We start from the raw sequence: 13328 nt of genomic DNA, 5'->3' as shown, positions 1-13328 counted from the left end.
TCCCTCTCAAAATACTATTTTATATTGAATATAATCACAATGGAATTACTCTTTTATATTATATACATCCACACTGGAAATACTCTTTAATAAAAAATATACTCCCTAAGTACTCTTTAATATTGAATATAATCTCACAGGAAGTACTCTTTTATAAAAAATATACTCCCTCTCAAAGTACTCTTTTATATTGAATATAATCACAATGGAATTACTCTTTTATAAAAAATATATTCTATCTCAAAGTACTCTTTTATATTGAATATAATCACACTGGAATTACTCTTTTATAAACAATATACTCCTTCTCAAAGTACTGTTTTATATTGAATATAATCACACAGGAAGTACTCTTTATAAAAAATATACTCCTCCTCAATGTAATCTTTTATATTGAAAATAATCACACTGGAACTATTCTTTTATAAAAAATATACAGCTTCTCAAAGTACTCTTTTATTTTGAATATAATCACACAGGAAGTACTCTATTATAAGAAATATACTCCCTCTCAAAGTACTATTTTATATTCAATATAATCACTCTGGAAGTACTGTTTTATAAAAAATATACTCCTCAAAATACTCTTTTATAATGAATATAATCACACTGGAAGTAGTATTTTATATTGAATATAACCACACTGGAAGTACTCTTTTATAAAAAATATACTACCTCTCAAGGTACTCTTTCATATTGAATATAATCACACTGGAAGTACTCTTTTATAAAAAATATACTCCCTCTCAAAGTACTCTTTTATATTGAATATAACCAGACTGGAAATACTCTTTTATGAATAATATGCTCCCTCTGAAATTACTCTTTTATATTGAATATAATCACACTGGAATTACTATTTTACATTGAATATAACCACACTGGAAGTACTCTTTTATAAAAAAAAAATACTCCCTATCAAAGTACTATTTTATATTGAATATAACCATACTGGAAGTACTCTTTTATAAAATATATACTCCCTAAGTACAGTTTATATTGAATATAATCACACAGGAAGTACTCTTTTATAAAAACATACTCCTTCTCAAAGTACTCTTTTATATTGAATATAATCACACTGGAAGTACTCTCTTATAAAAAACACACTCCCTCTCAAAATACTCTTATATAATGAATATAATCACAGTGGAAGTAGCATTTTATATTGAATATAACCACACTGGAAGTACTCTTTTATAAAAAATATACTCCCTCTCAAGGTACTCTTTTATATTGTATATAATCACACTCGAAGTACTCTTTTATAAAAAATATACTCCCTCTCAAAGTACTATTTTATATTGAATATAACCACACTGGAAGTACTCTTTTATAAAAAATATACTCCCTCTCAAATTACTCTTTTCTATTGAATATAACCACACTGGAACTACTCTTTTATAAAAAATATACTCCCTCTCAATGTACTCTTTTATATTGAATATAATCACGCTGGAATTACTCTTTTATAAAAAATATATTCCCTCTCAATGTTCTCTTTTATGCTGAATATAACCACACTGGAAGAACTATTTTATAAAAAATATGCTCCTTCTCAAAGTACTCTTTTATATTGAATATAATCACAAATGAAGTACAATTTTATAAAAAATATACTCCGTCTCAAAGTACTCTTTTATACAGAATATAATCACACAGGAAGTACTGTTTTATAAAAAATATGCTCCCGCTCAAAATACACTTTTATAATGATTACAATCACACTGGAAGTACTCTTTTATATTGAATATAATCTCACTACATGTACACATTTACAAAAAATTAATGCCCTCTCAAAGTACTCTTTTATATTGAATATAATCACATTGGAATTACTCTTTTATATTGTATACATCCACACTGGAAGTACTCTTTTATAAAAAATATATTCCCTCACAAAGTACTCTTTAATATTGAATACAATCTCACAGGAATTACTCTTTTATAAAAAATATACTCCCTCACAAAATAGTCTTTTAAATTGAATATTATCGTACTGGAATTACTCTTTTACAAAAAATATATTGTCTCCCAAAGTACTCTTTTATATTGAATATAATCACACTGGAATTAATCTTTTATAAAAAATATACTCCCTCTAAAAGTACTCTTTTTTATTGAATATAGTCACACTGGAAGTGCTCTTTTATAAAAAATATATTCCCTCACAAAGTACTCTTTTATATACAATATAATCACACTGGAAGTACTCTCTAATCCAAAATATACTCCGTCTCAAAGTACTCTTTTATATTGAATATAATCCCACTGGATGTACTCTTTTATATTGAGTATAAAGAGACTGGAATTACTAATTTATAAAAAATATTCACCCTCTCACAGTACTATTTTAAATTCAATATAATCACAGCAGAAGTACTCTCTTATAAAAAATATACTCTCACTCAAAATACTGTTTCATAATGAATATAATCACACTGGAAGTACTCTTTTATATTGAATATAATCTCACACAATGTACACATTTATAAAACATAGACTCGCTCTCAAAGTACTCTTTTATATTGAATATAATCACACTGGAAGTACTCTTTTATAAAAAATATACTCCCAGGCAAAGTACTCGTTTATATTGAATATAATCACACTGGAAGTACTCTTTTATAAAAAATATACTCCCTCTCAAAGTAGACTTTTATATTGAATATAATCACACAGGAAGTACTCTTTCATAAAAAATATACTCCCTCTAAAAATACTCTTTTATAATGAATATAATCACACTGGAAGTACCATTTTATATTGAATACAACCACACTGTAAATACTCTTTATAGAAAATATACTCCCTCTCCAAGTACTCTTTTATATTGAATATAATCACACTGGAAGAGCTGTTTTATAAAAAAATATATTCCCTCTCAAAGTACTCTTTTATATACAATATAATCACACTGGAAGTACTCTCTAATCAAAAATATACTCCCTCTCAAAGTACTCTTTTATATACAATATAATCATACTGGAAGTACTCTTTTATAAAAAATATACTGCCTCTCAAAGTACTCATTTACATTGAATATAATCACACAGGAAGTACTCTTTATAAAAAATATACTACCTCTCAAAATACTCTTTTATAATGAGTATAACCATACAAGAAGCACTACTTTATATTGAATATAATCACACTGGAAATACTCTTTTATAAAAAATATACTCCCTCTCAAAGTACTCATTTATATTGAATATAATCGCAATGGAATTACTCTTTTATAATAAATATACTCCCTATCTCTGTACTCTTTAATATTGAATATAATCACACAGGAAATGCTCTTTTCTATTGAATATAACCGCACTTGAAGTACTCTTTTATAAAAAATAGACTCCCTCTCAAAGTACCTTTTTATATTGAATATAATCACACTGGAAGTATTCTTTTATAAAAAATGTACTCCGTCTCTAAGTACTCTTTTATTTTGAATATAATCACAGTGGAATTACGCTTTTATAAAAAACATATTCCCTCTCAAAGTACTCTTTTATATTGAATGTAACAACACTGGAAGTGCTCTTTTATAAAAAATATACTCCTTCTCAAACTACTCTTTTATATTGAATACATATATCAGGAAGTACAATTTTATTAAGAAATATTCTCCCTCTCAAAGTACTCTTTCATACAGAATATAATCACAGGGAAAGTACTCTTTTATAAAAAATATACTCCCTCTCAAAGTACTCTTTTATAATGAATATAATCACATTGGAATTACTGTCTTATAAAAAATAACTCCCTCTCAAAGAACTCTTTTATATTGAATATAATCACATTGGAATTACTGTCTTATAAAAAATAACTCCCTCTCAAAGAACTCTTTTATATTGAATATAATCACACTGGAAGTACTCTTTTATATTGAAAACAACCACACTGGAAGTACTGATTCATAAAAAATATACTCCCTCTAAAATACTCTTCTATATTGAATATAATCACACAGGAAGTACTCTTTTATAAAAAATGTACTCCCTCACAAAGTACTCTTTGATATTGAATATAATCACACTGGAAGTACTCATTTATAAAAAATATACTCCCTCTCAAAGTACTCTTTGATATTCAATATAATCACACTGGAATTACTCTTTTGTAAAAAATATATTCCTTCTATAAGTACTCTTTTATATTGAATATAACCACACTGGAAATACTCTTTTATAAAAACTATAGTCCTTCTCAAAGTACCCTTTATATTGAATATAATCACACTGGAAGTATTCTTTTATACTGAATATAATCTAACAGGAAGTACTCTTTTATAAAAAATATACTCCCTCTCAAAGTACTCTTTTATATTGAATATAATCACACTGGAATTACTCTTTTATAAAAAATATATTCCCTCTCAAAGTACTCTTTTATTTTGATAATAATCGCACTCAAAATACTCTTTTTTAGGAAATGTACTCCCTCTCAAAATACTCTATTATTTTGAATATAATCACACAAAAGAATACTCTTTTAAAAAAAAATACTCCCTCTCAAAGTACTCTTTTATTTTGAGTATAATCACACTCAAACTACTCTTTATAAAAAATATACTCGCTCTCAAAGTATTCATTTATAGAAAATATACTCCCTTTCAAAGTACTCTTTTATTTTGAATATAATCACACACAAAGTACTGTTTTATAAGAATATACTCCCTCTAAAAGTACACTTATATTCTGAATATAATCACACACGAAGTACTCTTTTATATAAAATATAATCCCTCTCAAAGTACTCTTTTATTTTGAATATAATCACACACAAAATACTCTTTAAAAAAAATATACTCCCTCTCAAAGTACTGTTTTATTTTGTATATAATCACGCTCAAAGTACTCTTTATAAAAAATATACTCCTTCTCAAACTACTCTTTTATACAAAATATACTCCCTCTCAAATTGCTCTTTTATTTTGAATATAATCACACTCAAAGTACTGTCTAATAAAAATATACTCCCTCTCAATGTACTCTTTTATTTTCAATATAATCACAGTCAAAGTACCCTTTATAAAAGATATACTCCCTCACAAGTACTCTTTCATAAATATATACTCCCTCTGAAAATACTCTTTTATTTTGAATATAATCACACTAAAAGTACTCCCTTATAAAAAATATACTCCCTCTAAAAGTACTGTTTTATTTTGATTGTAATCATACACAAAATACTCTTTATAAAATATATACTCCCTCTCAAAGTACTCTTTTATAGAAAATGTACTCCCTCTCCAAGTACACTTTTATTTTAAATATAATCACACTCAAAGTAATCTTTTATAAAAAATATATTCCCTCTCAAAGTACTCTTTTATTTTGAATATAATCATACTCAAATTACTCTTTTATATAAAATATACTCCCTCTCAAAGTACTCTTTTGTTTTTGTATAATCACACTCAAAATACTCATTTATAAAAAATATACTCCCGCTCTAAGTAGTATTTTATTTTCAACATAATCACACTCAAATTACTAGTTTTTAAACAAATATTCCCTCTCAAAAGTACGCTTTTATTTTGAATATAATCACAGTCTAAGTACTCTTTTATAAAAAATATACTCCCTCTGAAACTACTCTTTTATTTTAAATACAATCACACTAAAAGTACTATTTTATAAAAAATATACTCCCTTCCAAGATACTCTTTTTCAAAAAATATCCTCCCTCTCAGACTACTCTTTTATTTAGAATATAATCACACTCAAAGCACTCTTTTATAAAAATATACTCCCTCTAAACGTACTCTTTTATTTTGAATAGAATTACAAAGTACTCTTTTATAAAAATATACCCCTTTTCAACATCTTCTTTTATAAAAAACATACTACTTCTCAAGGTACTGTTTTATTTTTAATATAATCACACTCAAAGTATTCTTTTATAAAAAATATACTCCCTCTCAAAGAACTCTTTAACTTTGAATATAATCACAATAAAAGTACTCTTTTATAAAAAACATACACCGTCTCAATGTACTGTTTTATTTTGAATATAATCACACTCAAAGTATTCTTTTATAAAAAATATACTCCCTCTCAAAGAACTCTTTTTCATTGAATATAATCACACTCAAAGTACTCTTTATAAAAAATATACTCCCTCTCAAAGTACTTTTATTTTCAATATAATCACACACAAAGTACTATTTTATAAAAATATACTCCCTCAGAAAGCACACTTTTATTCTGAATATAATCACACTCAAAGTACTCATTTATAAAAAATATACTCCTTCTAAATGTACTCTTTTATATTGAATATAATCACACTCAAAGTACTCTTTTATAAAAAATATACTCCCTCTCAAAGTACTATTTTATATTCAACATAATCACACTGAATGTACTTGTTTATAAAAAATATACTCCATCTTAAAGTATGCTTTTATTATGAATATAATCATACTCAAATCACTCTTTTATAAAAAATATACTCTGTCTCAACGTATTCTTTTATTTTGAATATAATCACATGCAAAGTACACTTTTATAAAAAATATACTCCCCCTCAAAGTGCTATTTTATTTTCAACATAAACACACTGAAAGTACTTGTTTATAAAAAATATACTTCCTCACAAAGTACGCTTTTTTTTAATATAATCACACTCAATGTACTCTTTTATCAAAAATACACTCCCTCTAAAAGTACTCTTTTATTTTAAATGTAATCACACTGAAACTACTCTTTTATAAAAAATATTCCCTACCAAGAAACTCTTTCATAAAAAATATACTCCGTCTCAATGTACTCTATTATTTTGAAAATAATCACACTCAAAGCACTATGTTATAAAAATATACTCCCTCTAAACGTCCTCTTTTATTTTGAAGATAATTACACACTAAGTACCCTTTTATAAAAAATATACTCCTTTTCAACGTCCTCATTTATAAAAAATATACTCCTTCTCAAGGTACTCTTTTATTTTGAATTTAATCACACTCAAAGTATTCTTTTATAAAAAATATACTCCCTCTCAAAGAACTCTTTTACTTTGAGTATAATCACACTCAAAGTACTCTTTTATAAATAATGTACTCCCTCTCAAAATACTCTTTTATTTTGAATATAATCACACTCAAATTGCTCATTTATAAAAAATATACTCCCTCTCAATGTACTCTTTGATTTATAATATAATCACACTAAAAATACTCTTTTATAAAAAATATACTCTGTTTCAAAGTACTCTTTTATTTTGATAATAATCGCACTCAAAATACTCTTTTTTAGGAAATATACTCGGTCTCAAAATACTCTGTTATTTTGAATATAATCACACACAAAATACTCTTTTAAAAAAAATATACTCCCTCTCAAAGTACTCTTTTATTTTGAATGTAATCACACTCAAACTACTCTTTATGAAAAATATACTCCCTCTCAAAGTACTCATTTATAGAAATTATACTCCCTCTCAAAGTACTCTTTTATTTTGAATACAATCACACACAAAGTACTGTTTTATAAGAATATACTCCCTCTAAAAGTACACTTATATTATGAATATAATCACACTCAAAGTACTCTTTTATATAAAATATAATGCCTCTCAAAGTACTCTTTTATTTTGAATATAATCACATTCAAAGTACTCTTTTATAAAAAATATACTCCCTTTCAAAGTACTCTTTTCTTTTGAATATGATCCCACTCAAAGTACTGGTTTATATATATATACTCCCTCTCAAAGTACTCTTTTATTTTGAATATAACCACACTCTAAGTACTCTTTTATAAAAAATATACTCCCTCTCAATGTAATCTTTCATTTTAAATATAATCTCATTGAAAGTACTCTTTTATAAAAAATGTATTACATCCCAAGGTACTCTTTTATAAAAAGTATACTCCCTCTCAAAGTCCTCTTTTTTTTGTAATATAATCACACTCAAAGTACTCTTTTATAAAAAATTCTCCCTCTAAATGTACTCTTTTATTTTGAATAGAATTACACACAAAGTACACTTTTATAAAAAATATACACCTTTTCAACGTCCTCTTTATAAAAAATATACTCCTTCTCAAAGTATTCTTTTATTTTGAATATAATCACACTCAAAGTGTTCTTTTATAAAAAATATACTCCCTCTTAAAGAACTCTTTTACTTTGAATATAATCACACTCAAAGAATTCTTTTATAAAAAATTTACTCCTTCTCAAAGTACTCTTTTTTTAATATAATCACATTGAAAGTATTCATTTATAAAAAATATACTCCCTCTCAATGTACTCATTTATTTTGAATATAATCACCATCAAATTACTCTTTTATGGGAAATATACTCCCTCTCAAAATACTCTTTTTTTTTTAAGATAATCTCACTCAAAGTACTCTTTATATAAAATATACTCCCTCTCGAAGTACTCTTTTATAGAAAACATAATCCCTCTCAAAGTACTATTTTATTTTGAATATAATCACACACGAAATACTGTTTTATAATAATATACTCCCTCTCAAAGTACACTTTTATTCTGAATATAATCACAGTCAATGTACTCTTTTATAAAAAATATACTCCCTCTCAAAGTACTCCTTTATTTTGAATATAATCACACTCAAAATACTCTTTCATAATAAATATAATCCCTCTCGAAGTACTCTTTAATTTTCAATATAATCACACTCAAAGTACTTGTTTATAAATATATACTCACTCTCAAAGTACTCTTTTATTTTGAATATAATCACACTTAAAATACTCTTTTATAAAAAATGTACTCCCTCTCTAAATAATCTTTTATTTTAAATAAAATCACATTGAAAGTACTCTTTTATAAAAAATATATTCCGTCCCAAAGTACTCTTTTATAAAAAATACACTCCTTCTCAAAGTACTCTTTTATTTTGAATATAATCACACTCAAAGTACTCTTTTAAAAAAAATTCTCCCTCTAAACCTACTCTTTTATTTTGAATAGAATTAAACATAAAGTACACTTTCATAAAAATTATACTCCTTTTCAACGTCCTCTTTTATAAAAAATATACTCCTTCTGAAAGTACTGCTTTATTTTGAATATAATCACACACAAATTGTTCTTTTATCAAAAATATACTCCCTCTCAAAGAACACTTTTACTTTTAATATAATCACGCTCAAGTACTCTTTTATGAAAAATATACTCCCTCTCAAAATACTGTTTTACTTTGAATATAATCACACTCAAAGAACTCATTGATAAAAAAATATACTCCCTCTCAATGTAATCTTTTATTTTGAACATAATCACACTCAAAATACTTTTATAAAAAATATATTCCCTCTCAAAGTACTCTTTTATTTTGATGATAATCACTCTCAAACTACTCTTTTTTAGGAAATATACTCCCTCTCAAATTACTCTTTTATTTTGAATGTAATCATACACAAAGTACTCTTTTATAAAAAATATACTCCCTCTCAAAATACTCTTTTATTTTGACTATAATCACACTCAAACTACTCTTTATCAAAAATATATTCCCTCTCAAAGTACTCTTTTATAGAAAATATACTCCCTCTCAAAGTACAGTTTTATTTTGAATATAATCACACTCAAAGTACTCTTTTATAAAAATTATACTCCCTCACAAGCACTCTTCCATAAATATGTACTCCCTCAAAAAATACTCTTTTATTTTGAATATAATCACACTCAAAGTACTCTTTTATAAAAAATATACTCCCTCTAAAAGTACTGTTTTATTTTGAATATAATTATACTCAAAATACTCTTTATAAAAAATATACTCTCTCTCAATGTACTCTTTTTTGTCCCCACCTCTTCCTCTCGGTACCATATTGAACTAGAGTTGGAAGAGGCAAGTCCGGTCTCAAAATGGAGGGCCATGATCCAAAGGAACCAGAGCAGTTGAGAAAACTGTTTATTGGTGGTCTGAGCTTTGAAACTACAGATGATAGTTTAAGAGAACATTTTCAGAAATGGGGCACACTTACAGATTGTGTGGTAATGAGAGATCCCCAAACCAAACATTCCAGGGGCTTTGGTTTTGTGACTTATTCTTGTGTTGAAGAGGTGGATGCAGCAATGTGTACTTGACCACACAAGGTTGATGGGCGTGTAGTGGAACCAAAGAGAGCTGTTTCTAGAGAGGATTCTGTAAAGCCTGGTGCCCACCTAACAGTGAAGAAAATTTTTGTTGGTGGTATTAAAGAAGATACGGAAGAGTATAATTTGAGAGACTACTTTGAAAAGTATGGCAAGATTGAAACCATAGAAGTTATGGAAGACAGGCAGAGTGGAAAAAAGAGAGGATTTGCTTTTGTAACTTTCGATGATCACGATACAGTTGATAAAATTGTTGTTCAGAAATACCATACTATTAATGGGCATAATTGTGAAGTGAAAAAGGCCCTTTCTAAACAAGAGATGCAGTCTGCTGGATCACAGAGAGGTTGCGGAGGTGGATCTGGCAATTTTATGGGACGCAGAGGAAACTTTGGAGGTGGAGGTAATTTTGGCCATGGTGGAAACTTTGGTGGAAGAGGAGGTTATGGTGGTGGAGGTGGTGGCAGCAGAGGTAGTTATGGAGGAGGTGATGGTGGATATAACGGATTTGGTGATGGTGGCAACTATGGCGGTGGTCCTGGTTATAGTAGTAGAGGGGGCTATGGTGGTGGTGGACCAGGATATGGAAACCAAGGTGGTGGATATGGTGGCAGTGGTGGAGGATATGATGGTTACAATGAAGGAGGAAATTTTGGCGGTGGTAACTATGGTGGTGGTGGGAACTATAATGATTTTGGAAATTATAGTGGACAACAGCAATCAAATTATGGACCCATGAAAGAGGGCAGTTTTGGTGGAAGAAGCTCGGGCAGTCCCTATGGTGGTGGTTATGGATCTGGTGGTGGAGGTGGTGGATATGGTAGCAGTAGGTTCTAAAAGCAGCAGAAAAGGGCTACAGTTCTTAGCAGGAGAGATAGCGAGGAGTTGTCAGGAAAGCTGCAGGTTACTTTGAGACAGTCGTCCCAAATGCATTAGAGGAACTGTAAAAATCTGCCACAGAAGGAGTGATGATCCATAGTCAGAAAAGTTACTGCAGCTTAAACAGGAAACCCTTCTTGTTCAGGACTGTCATAGCCACAGTTTGCAAAAAGTGCAGCTATTGATTAATGCAATGTAGTGTCAATTAGATGTACATTCCTGAGGTCTTTTATCTGTTGTAGCTTTGTCTTTTTCTTTTTCTTTTCATTACATCAGGTATATTGCCCTGTAAATTGTGGTAGTGGTACCAGGAATAAAAAATTAAGGAATTTTTAACTTTTAAAAAAAAAAAAAAAGAAAGAAAATATACTCCCTTTCAAAGTACTCTTTTATTTTGAATATAATCAAACACAACGTACTGTTTTATAATAATATACTCCCTCTCAAAGTATTCTTTTATGTTGAATATAATCACACTCAAATTAGTCTTTTATAAAAAATATACTGCTACTCAAAGTACTCTTTTATTTTTATTATAATCACACATAAACTACTCTTTTATAAAAAATATAATCCCTCAAAATTACTTTCATTTTTATTATAATCACACTCAAAGTACATTTTTATAAAAAATATACTCCCTCACAAAGTACTCTTTTTTTAATATAATCACACTCAAAGTACACTTTTATAAAGAAAAATACTCCCTCACAATGTACTCTTTTATAAAAAATATACTGTCTCTAAATATACTCTTTTATTTTGGATATAATCCCACTCAAAGTACTCTTTTATTTTGAATTTACTCCCTCTTAATGTACTCTTTTATAAATTATATACTCCCTCTGAAAGTACTCTTTTATTTTGAATATAATCTCACTCAAATTACTCTTTTATGGAAAATATACTCCCTCCTACAGTACATTTTTATTTTGAATATAATCACACTCAAATTACTCTTTTATAAAAATATACTCCCTCTCAAAGTACTCTTTGATATAAAATATACTCCGTCTCAAAATACTCATTATTTTGAATATAATCACAGTCACAGTGTTCTTTTATAAAAAATATACTCCCTCTCAAAATACTCTTTTATGTTGAATATAATCACTCTCAATATACTCTTTCCTAAAAAATACACTCCCTCTCAAAGTACTCTTTTATTTTGAATATAATCACACTCAATGTACTCTTTTATAAAAAATATATCCCCTTTCAATATACTCTTTTATTTTGAATATAATCACACTCAAAATACTCTTTTAGGAAAAATATACCCCTCACAAAATACTCTTTTATTTTGAAAATAATCCCACGCAAAATACTCGTTTATTTTGAATATACTCACACTCAAAGTACTGTTTTATAAAAAATATATTCCCTCTCAAAGTACTGTTTTATTTTCAATATAATCACACTCAAATTACTCTTTTATAGAAAACATAATCCCTGTCAATGTACTCTTTTATTTTGAATATAATCACACTCGAATTACTCTTTTATAAAAAATATACTCTCTCTGAAAGTACTATTTTATTTTGAATATCATCATACTCAAAGTACTCTTCATAATAAATATACTACCTCTCAAACTACTCTTTCATAAAAATTATGCTATCTCTCAAAGTACTCTTTTATTTTGAATATAATCACACTAAAAATACTTTTATAAAAACTATACTTCTTCTCAAAGTACTTTTTTATTTTGAATATAATCACACTCAAATTACTCTTTTAAAAAAATATACTCCCTCTTGAAGTGCTCTTTTATTTGGAACATAATCACACTCAAATTACTCTTTTATTAAAAGTATACTCCCTTTCAAAGTACTCCTTTTTTAATAATATAATCACATTCAATGTATTCTTTTATCAAAAATATACTCCCTCTCAAAGAAATCTTTTACTTGGAATATAATCACACTCAAAGTACTCTTTTATAAAAAATAAACCCCCTCTCAAAATTGTTTTTTTAATATAATCACACTCGAAGTATTCTTTTATAAAACATATAATTCCTATCAACATACTCTTTTATATTGAATATAATCACACTCAAAGTACTCTTTTATTAAAAATATACTCCCTCTCAAAGTGCTTTTTTATTGAATATAATCACACTCAAAGTACTCTTTTATAAAAAATGTACTCCCTTTCAAGGTACACTTTTATTTTGAATATAATGACACTCAATGTACTTTTTATAAAAAATATACTCCCTCTCAAAGTACTCTTTTTTTAATATAATCTCAAACAACGTCCTCTTTTAAAAAAAAATATACTCCCTCTCAAAGTACTCTTTTATATTGAATATAATAACACGCAAAGTACTTGTTTACAAAAAATATACTCCCACTTAAATT

General features: G+C 27.5%; 1 pseudogene; it reads left to right on the top strand.

Annotated features, from left to right (window-relative positions):
* Positions 1–9845: 9845 nt before the first annotated feature.
* On the top strand, positions 9846–11298 carry LOC110567944 (heterogeneous nuclear ribonucleoprotein A3-like; annotated as a pseudogene).
* Positions 11299–13328: the final 2030 nt, after the last annotated feature.

Source organism: Aotus nancymaae, unplaced genomic scaffold, assembly GCF_030222135.1.
Source record: "Aotus nancymaae isolate 86718 unplaced genomic scaffold, 86718_ANA_hifiasm-v0.15.2.pri h1tg000041l, whole genome shotgun sequence".
Classification (NCBI taxonomy): domain Eukaryota; kingdom Metazoa; phylum Chordata; class Mammalia; order Primates; family Aotidae; genus Aotus; species Aotus nancymaae.
Note: the sequence above shows the minus strand (reverse complement) of the source record. Positions and strands in the feature narration are given on the sequence as shown.